This window comes from Xiphias gladius, chromosome 21 (assembly GCF_016859285.1).
Source record: "Xiphias gladius isolate SHS-SW01 ecotype Sanya breed wild chromosome 21, ASM1685928v1, whole genome shotgun sequence".
Taxonomy (NCBI): domain Eukaryota; kingdom Metazoa; phylum Chordata; class Actinopteri; order Istiophoriformes; family Xiphiidae; genus Xiphias; species Xiphias gladius.
This window is the reverse complement of record NC_053420.1, coordinates 28,590,752-28,607,523: the sequence shown is the minus strand read 5'-3', so window position 1 is coordinate 28,607,523 and position 16,772 is coordinate 28,590,752.

Below are 16,772 nucleotides of genomic sequence, written 5' to 3'. Positions count from 1 at the left end.
TGCAGAATCAGTAGGGATAAGCAGGCCTATGTGCTGCAGGAAGATATGAAGATGAAAGGGAGGAGGTGTGTTCATTTTTTGTGTGTGGCTGCACTTGTTTAAAGGCTCCCGGTCAAGCAGTGACGTACTGGCTGGGCAGAGTCGGCCTCCTGGCATAAGCCTGCCAACATTCAATTCAATTCAGTTCAAGTCAAATCACTTTGTTTGTCCCCGAGGGGCAATTTGCAAGGTCACGTAGAGTAGCACAATTACACAGTATATAAAATCAAGATATGTAAAGTAATACACCCACCCAAAAAAGTTGGATGTGACAATCAGTAGTCCTGAGGGGAGCCACTCAAAAGCAGGGAAGAGGACGTGTGAGGGGTCCTGTAAAATCCTTCAAGCAAACTTTAGCATCTGCTGCTCACATAGGGTGGAGAGGGCTCTAATAGGAGATCCAGTAATTTGGAACCAGGAGGTGAAGGAAATTGTAATGATGCTCTTAATGAAGGATTAGTAAAACATTACGAGAAACGTTCTTACTGACCCCAGGTGAGTTGAGCTTCCTCAGAAGTACTGAGGACGGCTGCTGCTGGAATTTCCTGAGGATCTCCTCTTTATTGGCATTAAATTTCAACAGGTTACTGAAGATTGTGCCCAGCTACTTACAGTATACTCATCAACAATATCTACAGGTAGTGATGGCTGCTGTAGCCAGTTGCCTCTAATTGGTGAAGAAGGTCACTACCATCTCCTTGATCTTGTTAACATTAAGTCCGAGTCATGAGTTATCACACCATTCCACAAACTCATGGTGACCCCTAGCTGCTCTGCACAGTACCTCAGGGTACGACCATTGACGTTGTCTGGCCCGGAAACACTATTCGCTTATTCTTCTTAAGGGCTCGCACTACGTCCTCTGTGTTTATGATGAGGGTGGAATCCCCAGGTTTAAGTGTGGAAATGATAGCAACTGGATTTTGTTATCTGACTCAAATCTGGTATAGAAGGAACTGAAGTCATTAGGGAAAGATGGTGGAATAGTGTCTATGACCTGAATGAGCTTGCGAGTGGTAGGAGCAGTGTTCACAGCTGCCATATTCTTGAGGCCTTGCATAGCTGATTGGAGGTTCCCTCATGTGAAAGGTTGCTCCACCTTGTCTCTTTGTTTAATTTTAGCAATTTTGATGGCACACTTGACCTCTCTGTTGACCTCCTTTTTTTCAGACTCAGAGCAAGTGTTGAAAAAAACTGCCCTACTGAGGATTTCTTTGAGTTCTTTGGTCACCCAAGGTCTGTCTTTTCATCCACTCAGTGAATGCAGGAATAGAGGCAGTCCAGAATTGCTGCATGTTATCTACATTGGCTTGTAGGTCCTCTATTTTAGTCCGGAGGGAGTACACATTAGCTAGAATGACTGATGGGAGCAATCAGTGTTTACATTTCTCCAGTTTGAGTCTGACTCTTATTCTGGCCTTTTTCCTTCTCCTTCTAGTTACCTTCCTTTTATTGTGAGGAGGGCCCCTTTTGATAGAAATGTGCTTGTGTATTATCTCCATTGGGACCTTCTCTGTAGCAAGGGTTTGGTAAGAATGAAGTCATAGCTGCAGCAGAATTATAAAAAATGCAGAAGTACCAGGGACCAAAGAAGTCCGGTTATCCATTGTCAGGGTTCCACACATATTAATATATACTGTCCAGTGGTGAGCGTTCATGGTGCACGAAGGTAACCTCTCTAAAATACTGTACGATAAGACTGCATCCTAAGCAGCATCAAACTCAGTGTCCAGTTGGAGTTTAACATGACACATACGAAAAACACAACACACAAAAAATATATAAGAAATTATAAAAAAGAAAGAGAAACTACTCTACGAGGCGATCGGTTGACCACGTGAGCAGCGACCTGGAACTAATTGCCTCCTTGGTGTAAAACAGCCGCAGTGGAAACAAAATGTCTTCAGTGGATGATAAACAGTTTGTCTAGTAAGCACTCTACAATTCTACAGTCAGATCAACGTTTACATGTTACTGTATTGTGTGAGCTGTCAAGATGCTTCTTGGATTTCTTAGGAGCTTGCCTGGTCCGCCCAAAAAAGAAGATATTCCCGAGTGATGATTCTGCCCCTACAGGATCTCTCAGGGGGGTTTGTGTTATTGCAGCAGGCCAAAACTTATGAATTTGCAGTGGATCACAAGAAAAACAGTAAACAAAAAAATAAAAATAAATTAAGGAGACAATTGTACATTTTGATACAATCTCTGTATCCTTTTGTGAAAAATTGTCATAAAGTTTAGATCACCTATATAAATTGCAGTTGTTTTAAGAGAAACTTAACACCAGGCTTAAAAGCAGTGTTTCACTGCGCTCACTGCATGAACATTTCAGGCCTGTTTGTAGTCAGAGGTGGATGGAGCATAGACAGAAATGTGTTTCATTGCAACTGTAACCACATGCAACACTGATGTCATGGTACATCACTGCGGCACTCATGCAAGAGTTGCTAAATTCTGTTGTTTTTATTAAAATAAACATCAATAGCATAAAAGCTGTTAAACTGTAATTACAGTACCTTGAAGTCTATTGGTTATCATGCACATGAAAGTCGCTAAAAGCAACAGTGCCACATTTATTATTCTCAGTTTTTACTTTGAATTCTTTTTTTCTCTCTCTCTGCATTTTGCTCCACTGCATTTAAAGGTAACTGAGAGAATCCAAATTGGTTTCCTTTTTTGGCACTTCCAGACATTTTGATGATGACATACTGTACACTTGTTTAGATGTCATAACCCAGTAGCCCCTAACACTGTATTTCATTTTTTATGTGAATTACACATGTGGCTCTCCAGAATGAAAACATTCTCGTGATTTGGACAAAAGAAATTTACTTGAACTGTTGAACTCCATTATATACACTTACGTGACTGTCTGCTCATAAAGAAATCACAGCGAGACCATTAACAACAAAGTTACAGGCCCAAGTGTGTAAGAGCTGAAACGTTTTTATGTCAGCGTGTATGTCTGTGGGATGATGATTGATGATTAGCATGATGATAAAAGTAGTAATCACCCTGCCAGGGAACTGAAGGCACAGTAGTTGCTGTTTTTAAAACTGTACATTGTTCTTGTATGTGTGGGTTCGCAAACGGATAACATTTGTGTGTATCTGTCGTCAACACCCCCCCACCCAACTGTCTATCAATCAAGATGTTCTATGGCACAAGTGTGTGTATGCGCGAATGCGGCCTTTGGACTGTGGCGTGTCGCCTGCTACTACAGCAGAGTGAGTGTGTGAGAGGATTGCGTACATGAGCTACCAAGCATGTGTGACATTTTAAATTAGACAACGTTCTGGCCGCGAAACCACTCAACCCTTCCAAACACAGCCTAGACAGCACCATTCATGTGAGGCAGACTATAATGACTAGATGTACACACACACACACACACACACACACACACACACACACACACACACACGCACACAGACATGGTGACTCATACATCTTAATTAGAAGCTAAGCAGCAGCGTGTTAGCGTTAGCGAGGAGAGGCGAGCCTGTCACTGCAGGCAAACGAGTAGGGGCACAGATACATGCACAGACACACATATTTATACATGTGAAGCAAATGTGTGTGTGTGTCTGTGTTTCACAATTTTGTGTCACAATTTTTCGAAATTTTTGGGAAAAAGTTAAACAGGAGTATCAAAGAAAAGTAAACAGAGAACCTGGGTGCTCATGAATATGTGTGTGTGTGTGTGTGTGTGTGTGTATTGCTGTTGGTATTGCTGTGTTTGTGTGTGTGTGTGTGTGTGTGTGTGTGTGTGTGTGTGTGTGTGTGTGTGTGTGTGTGTGTGTGTGGCTTTTAAAGGCGCTGTAAAGCCAGCTCTCCTAACACGATCTGAAAACCTTACCAAGACCCTGTTGTTTGGTTTGATTGTGTCACTGGTCAGTGGCATTTGAAACACAAACACATACGCGTGCACAATGCACACACACACACACACACACACACACACACACACACACACACACACACACACACACACACACACACACACACACACACACACACAGATGGTGGCATTTGGTCAGAGTCATGCGGAGGTTTAGGGGATGAGGTGGTGGTGGGGTGTTTGCTGACGTTCCTGTTGCTACGGGGACAAAGTGACCTTAAACAGCCCATAGTGAGGGAGGTATGGAGGAGTTTCCAGTGACTGATCAGCTCACCTTAACGTCAAACAACTCCACACGCACACACACTGTTAGAAAGTAAGGACTGGCCAAAATGTTCTCACTTTCCCAATATGTCCTCCTTTTCAAGATATAAAACTCACACACAGAACACACACACACACACACACACACACACACACACACACACACACACACACACACACACACACACACACACACACACACACACACACACAGACATGTAAACCACATCTGTTAGATGTCAGGTCCTTCTCCAGCTATCCACCATCCATCCCTCCAACCCTCTTCCATCTTCAGACCTCCTGCTACACAGCTAGTGAAGACTAGCTCCTCTTTATATTCCTCCGTTCCTTCTTCAGTGCACCTTCATCTCTCTTTTTCATCTTGCCTCCATCCTCTTCCTTTGTTCCATCTTTTCTTCTTCTTCTTTTCTTTCTTCTACATCCTCCGTCCATCTGCCCCTCAGCCTTCATCCACCATTGCATCAGTCCGTCCTATCCTCCATCTCTCTTTCATCTTTCCTGTCAGCCTTCTCCCCTCCCTAAATGTTCTATTCTTCTATCCATACATCCCTATCCCTTCCTCTTGTGTCCCTTTTCATATCTCAGTCCACCCCAGTCCAACATCTCTTTTATTCTCCCCAGTGCACTCCATCTCTTCCCCTTGACCTGCTGCTACTGGGCTTTATTTCACAAATGCAGCAATAATCTTCATGCTTATGCAGACGTTACACAACTGTATATCTCCCTTTAACCTGGTGACACTGCAAATGCAGTCCAACTACCTGTTTTACTGATCCTAAGAACTGCAAACCAATTTTCTGCAAAATCCAATTCTGAAGTTCTACCTCAACAACTCTTCTGCAATTCCAACATGCATGTCTGTCATCCAATATAAAGGAGTCCGCCAGCAATTTTGGGGTTATATTTTATATTCTATTTCCACTTTTCATTCCCAACCAAATCATTAACAGTAACATTTCATTTTCACTCATTTCAAGATGACTTTTCCTTCTTTTTTTCTAACTTTTTTTTGAGTTTGGGGTTTCATGTACAAATCACCCTTTACTATTTAGTTAATTTAGGTACATGTTTAAAATATTGTGTTTGTGTTTTGTATATTTTGTGAGCAGCTGTACCACATATCAAAAGTACAAATGGCATTACAAAACAATCTAACACATAATACAAAGCAGTGGAGACGATTGCGGAAAACATCCAGCATTGGCCTTGCCCACTTCCATCATAAATCACACATGTACAATACAGACATTTCTGTGAAATAAGCAGATACTGATACACATAAAGAAAAGGATTGTGTTGTACCCCTGCTGCATTCTTGAAAAATGAATCCGTTCTCAGCCAAAGAGCAGCCTGAGCTCCTCGAGTGGGGGTTTTCCACTCCGGTTATTTTAACTTTATTTTTAACCTGTTTTTGCTTTGTTGTGTTCTTTATTTTTCAGTCTTCGTTCTCCATGCATCCATCTCCTCTGACTACCTTTTCCATCCCTCCTGCTTTAAATCCCTTTCTATCAACCGTCCCTCCACCATTCCTGTGTCTCCATCTTTGCCCCATTCCATTTCTTCTCTCTTATTTCTTCATCTGATGTTGATTCCTCTTTCCATTACTCTCTAATCTCTTATTAAATTAGCTCTATGGCCCCAACATTACTATTCTATCTCAAAGAGGTGCGATGTTGTCCTTCTTTTCCCACTCTGTCGTTCATCCACCCCTTCCTATATCCCGACTTTATCTATCTTATATCTCTCTTCTTTCCCTCTCTTCTTCCTGTACTTTAACCTTTTTCTTCTTTACCCTGTACATTGGCTATTCACCATGTTACTTCACCATCCCCCTCTCCCTTCCTCTATCCCACAATCTCTCCATCCCCCTTTTTCTCCACTGATGAGCTGAGATGCAGCTTCACTCATCAGATTGCTTGTCTCTCCTCCCAGCTTTTTTTAACACTTGTAGAAATGACCTGACACATCCAATCCCAGGTTATTACAGAGATGTGCCAACTTTCTCTCGCTCTCTTACACACACACTGACACACACACAAACATTTAGACCAAGAAAAAGTACATTCCCTGCAGATGCTACCTACACTCACACAAACACACATACCTTATTACAGGAGCACAAATGAAAATGAATTATGCATTCTGTCCTGCCACTCGTAACAAGTATATGATACATCCCTTGTTTCCACACAATTGGGCACACAGAAACACATGCAGAATGGGAGAAGTGGTGCCGCACGCACACACACACACACACACACACACACACACACACACACACACACACACACACACACACACACACACACACACACACACACACACACACAAACAAACACACTCATGAACACACAAATACACACAAAAAGTGGTGAAAAACAAAGGCATGAATGTATCACTGATGCTAATCTCAAACAAGCACAAGCTCCTCATTCACAAACATGTTGCATCATTTTGGGCTGATGAAACTCTTCACATCCGAATATTTGATGACGGCATTAACACTGTGATTTCTGTCAGATTCAACACACACACACACACACACACACACACACACACACACACACACACACACACACACACACACACACACACACACACACACACACACATACATTCAGAACCACACAGGGCCATCAGTTTTCTCAGTGCTCATGTTTACCGCAATTTTGAATGATGTGCCACCCACAACCACCTCCTACTCCTCCCACTCCTGCCTCTCCTGCCTCTGAGTCCATACCAAGGTCATTGGCTTCCCTCCTGGTTTTAGCATTCCCCTCGTATCCCCCGTAATCCTCACTGTTTAAGCCTGAGGTATAAATACATTCTATTCAACCCACACCAAGGGGTCTGCTAATACCCAGCATAGTGTGTGTTTGTGTATACATGTGCATACATATGTGTATCTGAGTAATGTGTGCTTATATACACCTCTGTGTATGTGTGTGCGCACACCAGCGTCTGTGCAAAGCTTTGTATTTAACGCCCATCGGTGCTTAGTATTCTCTCTGCCACGCGTCCTTGCATCCCCATGCTTATTCTTTCCCTCTCTGTTCTCCTCTTTCAGATGAGAACAAGGTCTGATGGAAAGAAAAGGAGAGAAAGAGGGTAAGAAAAAAAGGGGGGAAACAGAGGGAGGGGGGGGGGGGATAACAAACTGCAGGTGGATAAAGTTTATACAGCATGACTGATGTAACCTTGGCACTATAGTGTGTATTCCGTAACAGACAATTAAAATGGATGCAGCTGTTGGAAGGCTGAATAGGACATTGTTATGCTGTCCAATGGGTGTTGATTCACAGTGTTTAATCTTACATATCTTGACACAGATGTAAGACAAGGGGATGTAGTGGAAGATAAACACACCTACGCTCAGTTAATCCACGCTTTATATCACAGAACTGAGTTTAACAGTTTCTAATGTGCATATGAACCAAAGTTTCTTATCACAGTAAACTGATACAAGTTATACCGACCTTAGTTCTGCCACATGCTTGTGCTTTTAGCCTGTAGTATGCTTAGTAATCATGGATGATTAGCATTACCCCAAGAGTGAGAAAATGGGAGCTTGTATCAGCACGGGAAAAAAAATCTAATTTGGCATGTTCTCAGGCTGCTGCTGAAACGTGTCCCCACCAGATGGTGAGGCTTGCGAGTCATGGTGGGAGCAGAAATGCCTTACAACGTCCCCAAAGCAAAAATCACAGATGAGGGTTTTTCTAAAACTAGTAAAAGTAAATCAAAAATATACAGCTCAAAATCAATCATGTGACATAGTTGACAGTTGCAGTTGCACTGTGGGCAATGAACAAAGCTGTGTGATGGATTTTGTCTGCGCACAATTCAATAAACTGAGATCAGTGGATCAATCAAATGTTTAACAGTAGTTATTGAGATTAGTAGTGAAGACTTTGGCGATTAGACTCCATCAATGTCAAGCATATTCATTAAGTGTAGGCCCATGTGAAGATAGGAGATAGGACTGGATCTCCTGGAGTCTGAAGGATGGTGTTGGTGAAGATAAGCCAGCAGCAATAACATGGAATCTCTCCTATATGAAATCTCTAACACAGCCCCGATATGGTTGAAAGCGATCAGTAAACAATAAAATAAGGGATATGTGGAAGTACAAACAGGAACGAAGGAGTGAAAATAAACTCCAAACCACAGAGATTCAGGTAGGAACATAGGACCAATGGAAAATTTCTACCAGTTGAATCACCCTGAACATCCTGAGGGTCATGGTTGTTGTGATTGGGAGGCGGTAGGTTTTGTAATAGAATTTCTGACAGACAGAATTCTGAATGATATTTAAAGAACAGCATCCAAGTACCGATTGGTTCAAGGAACATGGGCACAAAAATTGTTATGGTGACATTAGTATTTGTGAATGAAAGTGAATTTGACAGCTTGGGGACGCGGAAGTGACAGAAACTATTAAGGCAGGCTGAAAATCACTCAGAGAAATAAAGTTAAAACACAAGAGAGAAGTTCTTCCTTACTGAACTTTCACCAAACTTTCATTATGAAGATCAGTGCCTAATGGGGCATGTATTCATTGTTACAAATTCTCCAATTTTAGTGTCAATTTACCAAATTACATTTCATTAGAAGCACTGACAGATTAAAGGATGGGCTGACTGGGCATGTGCTGAGGTCAATTTATGGGGGCCCTTGGCCTTAAGGAATTTTAAGTGGATAGAAATATCCCATTTACATGGAATTAGGGAATCACATACAAAATCTAATATAATTATATGCTTGTATGGGTGTTTTGTAATTGCATCACCTGCTGTGCAGGAATAGAGTAATGCTAATATTAAGTGTCATCTGTAATTTCAACATTGAAAAAAAAAACACTTTTGGTGGGATGTTAAAGGTTAAACTTTAAAAGAAACTATAGGGACAAGCTACAGACAAAATTGGACCGTGTTGTAGCAGACAGAGTGAGCACTTGTTCCCCTGCTATCCCTTTGATTTGAACAAATGTCACTGTGATTAACTGATACATCTCAGATCTTTCATCAGAGCTGACGGACAGAGCTTCATCAGAGCGCTAAAACCAACGCTGGATTGTGGATTGAAGTCAACATGTCCTAATATGAGACTCTATGGGACATTTGTCAGTAATTGTGAAGAAGAATGTCAAGGATTAAAAACCAATCCAAACCAAACAGAAATTTCTGACATGCTGTTACTTATGGCCACTGGATGTGACCTCATACAACAGTTGTACATTGATGACCTGATCGATGATGCCGGTGGCTTACGTAAAACATTTTTCACTGCTGTCTTGAGCTGTCGTAAGATGTGTGATCAGAGCTTTTGCTCTGCACTAGACGGCCACTCTGTTGCCGGAGGCATTATGTTTTCAGGCTGTCCATCTGTCCGTCCGTCCCCCTGTCCATTCCTATGTCCTATTCTCATGAATGCAATAGCTCAGGAACATCTTGGGGGAATTTTATGAAATCTTGCACAAACGTCCACTTGGAATGAATTGGGATGGGCTGGTTAGAATTTGGAGGTCACGTGTCAAAGGTCAAGGTCACTGTGAACTCACAAAACACATTTTTGGCCAAAACTCAAGAATTCATATGCTAATTATGACGAAATACACTTAATGCCTTCTATTAAATTCATTCAGTGTTCACTACATGTTTTGGGTTGTCTGTCCATCCATATTTACATCCATGTACGTGTTTCCGTACGTCTGTGCCATTTTTGTGAATATTCCAGGAACGCCTTCAAAGAATTTCTTTAAATATGGCACAAATGTTCACTTGTACACAAGGATGAACATATTAGATTTTTAAGGTCAAAGGTCAAAAGGCCAAGGTCACCTTGACCTCAAATCAGTCCCGCTCTTGTGAACGCGATACATCGGTAATGCCAGAAGGGAATTTCATTACATCTGGCACAAACTTGGACTCAAGGATGAACTGATTAAAATTTGGTGGTCAAAGATGAAGGTCACTGTAACGTCACCAAACACGTTTTTGGCCATAACTAAAGAATTCATATGTTAATTGGGATAAAATACACTTAAAACCTTTTATTAAATTCCTTGAAAGTCTTCACTATATATATTAGATGAGACTGGTAAGACATGGATGTAAAATGCAACTTGACTGGTTGGCAGAGGGATACAACCACAAGGTGGTATTTCTAGTCAGTTATGCATTCTTTCACCGTTAGTAGGGGGATAGTTTTATTTGTTTTTCACATAGGGTTTCATATGGTTTGACCCTAAGAGACAAAGAATGTATTATGTACATGTTGTGCATACAGCAAAACAGAACAACGATGTGGTTAATGTACAGTTTACCCATGGTTGTGAGAATATGTCCATGATTCAAAGTATAAGGTTAACTTAAAGCTAGATGTTACACTAATTTTTACTGACTTACATATTGTAAGGGGATTGGTAGAGCAGACTGAAGGTTACAAAATGAGGGAAGGAAGGAACATCGAGTGAAAACTGTTAGTTACAATGGTAAAGTTTATGAAAAAGGGATTTTCTTTTTAGAACTAATGAATCTAAATAGACAATAGAAAAACCAAATCCAATTCTGCAAACAGCTTAAAAATAGTCTCTTTAATGTTAATGTTTTTAACTTAATTATTCCCAAAAATATTTGTGAATTGCCCAAGCACTGTGGTTAAAACACGGTGAAAGTTAGGAAAAGATCATCACCATGGTGAAATATTAAAACAAGTCAACACTGATTGTTGGTTCATGGTCTCCAGCATCATCTAACGTGTCCTGCTCTTGCTTTTTACCAAACGACGTAAACAGTACACTTATGATTCCTGCATTGGCGGCAGACACTGACATTGGATGGTAAATCATGTCCCGCAAAAACATTCAACATGAACGGAATTCCTATGGAGACTGTATACATAGGAATATGATCTATTCCATTGTGTCTCAAAAACCCCGAGTCCCTGGCTCAGTTTCAACTGCTCTGTCTTAAGCGTGTGTGTTTTTGCTCATATTTTTTTTACACAATAAATGGCTCAAAAAGGGCAATAATGCATGAAAATAGATCTCTCTCAGTTTTAAGTACTTCAATCATCTGTTTATATGGAAAGATTTTATTATACTACTACTGTATTTTACAAGAAATAAAAAATGCAAAGGTTAGAAAGAAATCCAAAAAGTAATCATAGTTTTGTGTAGCAGAGTTGAGTTTTTATTATATCCTACTCTGTTATGATCTGTCGGCCCCTTAAGGGGCTGAAAGCAAACTGACAAACAGGCAGTATTTTGTGACGATAGATAGTTCTAATAGATAACATCCTGGTGCAGTCTATATTATTAATGCTCATAATCAGTTTATTCGTTTATTCTCTCTCGTGGCACCAGAGAAGATAAATAAACACATAAAGTTCAGTAAAGTGCAGCATGACCTGCTTCCAGTCATTGAATTTCCTTTTTCCAAGTGTGTCCATGTACAATGATAATGTAGGCTGACTTCAATAAAACCGTACTACAAATTAGTCATCGATCTATATAATTTAATGATTACACGTCTTGGTTTGTTTGTAAAAAGTCAGTGTGAACACAAACTGGTAAATCACATTATCCTTGCTCTAGACCAAATTAACCAAATTAAAGGTTTGAGTAAACTTTGATTTACCCCCTTTGTAGTCCTGACCCTCAGGTTGGAAACCATCCGATCATCTTAATCCACTGTTGTGGTGTGCTGTAGTGGATTGTAATGATTAACAGCCCCCCACCCTCCAAACAAGCCCACACATACAATTCTCCCCCTCCAATCCTGAACATGGACGCAACTTCAGAATGACATCCAAGTAAGCTTTGACAAAAAAAAATGGAAACTATAGCCAGTCACCTCTGCCACGAGCCAGCCCCTGACACACCAGTCACAGCTGTCTACTGTGACACAGAAAGTGGTTATGGGAGCCGAACATGCCTGGGATTAAAGATGTTTACCATTCCAGGGGCCTGAGTGAGCTCTGTTAAAAGGGTCCAGAATGTCGAGCAGCACGTCTGGGTAATGTGAGCAATGTACCAAACCTTCAAGAAGTCTATGAAATCATTTAATGCATTTCTTTATGCATATGCCTGACGCCTTATGATGATCCCCAACTGCAGTATTTACCTTTATATCTGAAGATCTAGTCATACATACAGATATGAATGAGTGTGTGTGTGTGTGTGTGTGTGTGTGTGTGTGTGTGTGTGTGTGTGTGCGTGTGTGTGTGTGTGTGTGTGTGTGTGTGTGTGTGTGTGCGTTCGTGTGTCAAGGTGGTTACAGTCTTTATGAAGCATGTTATGAGCCACGTCAGTGGCTGGACGGATGGCTCGGAGCTGATTGATGCTGGCTGGACTTGCTCTAATGCTGTCTAGCTTGTAGCATACAGAATGTGACATTGGTTTGGTCTGGAGAATATTGATCGAGAATGGTTCTTGCCAAGCGTAGATATAGAGGGCTGTATTGATGTTCACCTTGGCTCTCATTTCAAGCTCATCTCACCCTGCCTGTGTGTTTGTGCGCGCGGGTATATGTGTGCGGGGCGGCAGCTGCGCCAGAGGCTACTCAAGTGTGAAATCGTGTGACGCTTTCTCCATTGCGCTTCATTTAGCCACACATCGCCCATCTCTCATTCCTGACAAGTTTCTTAACTGCTCCAAAATGCGAGCGCCTCAGGGTGGGGTAGCGGCGTAGCCCTGTCGGGGTACAATGAGGTGTGTGTGTGTGTGTGTGTGTGTGTGTGTGTGTGTGTGTGAGAGCGAGAGAGAGAGCGAGACAGGGAGTGTGTATGAGCATGTTTGTGCGGGTTAAAATGAGCAATAAAGCCAGCAGCTGCCATGGAAACCAGGGCAGAGGCTAACTCATCCTCTGTGTCTAGAGACCCATCAGGGCCTCGGCCATGGTGCAAACACATGCGTGTACACACACCCACACACACACACACACACACACACACACACACACACACACACACACACACACACTTACACACAAAATCTTGTACCAAAGGCATGGCAAATAACTCTTGGAGGGAGGCTTCTCATACACACTCACATACAAACAGCAGACGAAGGGCCGTGAAATAAGCTGTGGCACCACAAAAATAGGGAAGCAAGCTGCCTGTTCAATAGCCACTATAACACTGTTTCCTCACACACAGAGTCACATACACACACAAACACACACACACACACACACACACACACACACACACACACACACACACACAAACACACACGTTGTGCTGGTACTCCAACAGTATGACATGGGAGTCAGGATGGCTTAAGATGCTCAATACCCAGCTGTAATTCTCTCGCCTTCCTTATAAAATGTGTGTAAGTGTATGTGCGCATGTATATATTTGTGTGTGTCTGTAAAATAGGTAAGAGTGACAGCACGCTCATGTTGACGGCATGACAGGTTTATTGCATTTCTAATCTGTTTACATAAACCCTCAACATCCAGGTACACACACACACACACACGTATATATATACATACATATATATATATATATACATTCACAAAAAATTCAGACACACACCTCATCACCCCTCCCTTCTCGTAGCTCAGACAATGAAAAGGGCAGAAGAAGCCAATCAAAATGATCTCTAATAAGAATATTACCCATCAGGCGGTGGGGGAAAGGAGTGGGGGCAGTGGGGTTAGATGGCTTGCCAAGCTTCATCTGACATTTATAAAATGAATTGCAAGCCGTACGCTGAGGAAATAGTTTGCGTCTGTGCATTATGTGATGCAGGTTGCCCCCCGGTCGCGCACTTGACAAATTTCATATCCCCGCTCCAGAGTGACACGCCAGCAGAGAATTAGACGATTGCCATTGAAAGCGTGATTGAAATGGAGATGCTGGTGAAGGCGACGCTGAGTGCCACTCTGGGTGTCACTAAAGTGTCACGAGATGAGGAAAGATGACAACAGTTAAGGAAGGCGACTGGCTTGTTTCCTTGACTGGACTGCAGATTCGGTTAGGTCAGACAAGATGAGACATAAATGACCCCTGTGGGAATATCGGCTCGTCGCGCCAGCAGAGAATACAGAGAAGATAAGAATAAGACAAATGGTGAGTAGAGAAGATGACAAAATTCGCAGCCCAGAGATTACAGCCTAGTAGTGCTTAACAGAGCTTGTTGCATCTAGTTCTCTGTTTTGCTTAACACACAATAAACCCATTAAAAGTATTTTTTTTGGCGTCTTTATTATCCTCCAATTTAGCCAGACACTGCAAGCTGTAGTCATGTTTGTGCTGGAAGAAATGAAGCATCTTCGCATAGTTCTTACTAACTGGTATAATCACAGGGGGCTTGGTAACGCCTACATGATGACACAGTAAATGAAAATGGCACCCCACAGCCTTAAATCCACAATGAAAACAAGGAAAACCACCCACCAAAACCACATTAAAAAAGACAAAGGGAGAAACTGCAGGGCAGGATTTCACAGAGAGGGAGTCTACTATCAGAACTGCACAGAATGTAAAAGTGCAGGGAGTTGGCACACAAAGCTCAGTGGCAAAGTGGAACGATCACAAAATAGATGCCAGTGTCATCTTGGTCAACACCATGGAAAACATCTATTAGACTATAAAATGTAGCTATTATTTTTTACTCTTTAACAGGAGAGTTTTTTTTAAAAAGATTTTTTAAATATAGTTTCCCAAGGGCAGTATTTTTACAGGGATATAACACTGGATTGATTTAAATGATTAGGTGTCCACTTTTTTTGCGTCCCCTAATCCCCTTGCTGACACGGCTAAATTTGCAACAACATGACTTAAAGCTTCACAGTGTCCACAAGCTTTCTTTTTACTATCAAGTGACATGGTTGTGAATGAAACAGGTGGCCTTAGAAACCCGACTCAAAGATGGCGCATCAACCAAAAAAGTTTTCCAGCGTCCATGTGTGATTCTGCAATACGCATATTGCACCTGCCTATTAATGTTTTCCCGCTGGCCCATATAATTTCCATGTCTAGTTTTTATAATTATTAAACCTCCATTGTTTAAAAATTCATAAAACAAAGAGTAAAAATTGAGTCATTGCAGTTTGAGTTTTGTCAATAGTTTTATACTACGGTGTTCTATGGGGAAATGTTTTTTGAGCCGCAGGGGATTTTTTTGTCACAGTACCATGAGTGGCCACTAGGACAAATTAGCAGCACGGCTGAAAGGGGGGAGCGTCATATCCATATGTTGAATCCAAAGCTGACTTGGAAGGTTGGTATGAGCGAGGAAAATAATGATAGAAGTTTAGGATGAGAATAAAATTGTGCAAGAACTTTTTGGAAAATGTTCTTGTGTGAGGCCCAGTGTCTCCATGGACTTTAATGTTCCACAATAATAGCAGTTGTTAACTCGCCTTGAGGTCGCAAAGAAGACAAAAACCTAAGAAAACAAATAATGTGATTCAAAAGAATGGCTCAGATTAAATAAATCCAATTAAATGAATCCATGGCTACATCACATCCTTTCATGTCAAGTAGGCACGGGTTGGGGTTAGGGGGCATGGATGTGGATGTGTAATGTAATAACCATCAGGGCTTATGGAAAACAACACACAGTTGACTTTCAGAGACCTGACACACGTGTGACAGGGCCCAGGGCTCATAGCTGTGGTGGTTTGATTCAATGCATTTTCCTGAGATCACTTGGCTTAAATACAGTGTGGACGGCACCATGATGTTGTTTTTCTTGAATTGTCTGTTGATGACCTTTGAGTTTTTGTAGAGATTGGGAACTGTAGCTCGCTTATTATCTGTTTTATTTATTCTAAACGTAGCCACCGCTTCCGCAAACATAAATTATATCACTTTTTAAATGCCAGGGTGCTTTTTTTTTCTTGGGAAAGTTATGTAACACTATAACCACTGGCATCTTTGTTAGTTAAGAGTCAAATTTTTTTTAAACTTGCACATGCTGGTTAATTTGGTGGCTCCAAACAATCCTGTAAGCGCAGAGTTACTTGGAGCGGCGCAGCTGTTGTATTTATGGACATCAGACGATGCAGTGCAATTTTAGTACTTATTTTATGAAATTGGACTTATCACATACTCTTATCACATATACAAGGAAAACAAGCCTTTTTCGTGTTTTTCGGTTGACATGCACATAGAACTCACATAGTATTTTTAATGTATGTTACGTTTTGCCACTGACTAAGCTCTCACTTGAATGTTAGGGTATTTTCACACCTGGAATGTTTGGTTCAGTTAAGACTGATTCTGGTGTGTTTGCTCGGTTAGTATGGCTCGTTTGGGCTGGTGAGAAAGCTGCCAGTCGAACCAGACGGTCTCAGTCTGCTTCCAAGCAGACTCTGGCGCACTTCATTTGTGGTCTTAAAGGAAACGAATCAACCACAGTATTTTGTGATAGGAGATATGTGGTTTTAGCAAGAATTCAAAAGCTACACTATTAATAAAACCGTCTGCTGATTGTGAAAAGTTCAGGAAGCATTGTTATAATAGCAAATACGAGTGCAGGGATTTTACCCTGATCATTCAGTCAAGAGAAGCTACAACTGCAGTTTTTATC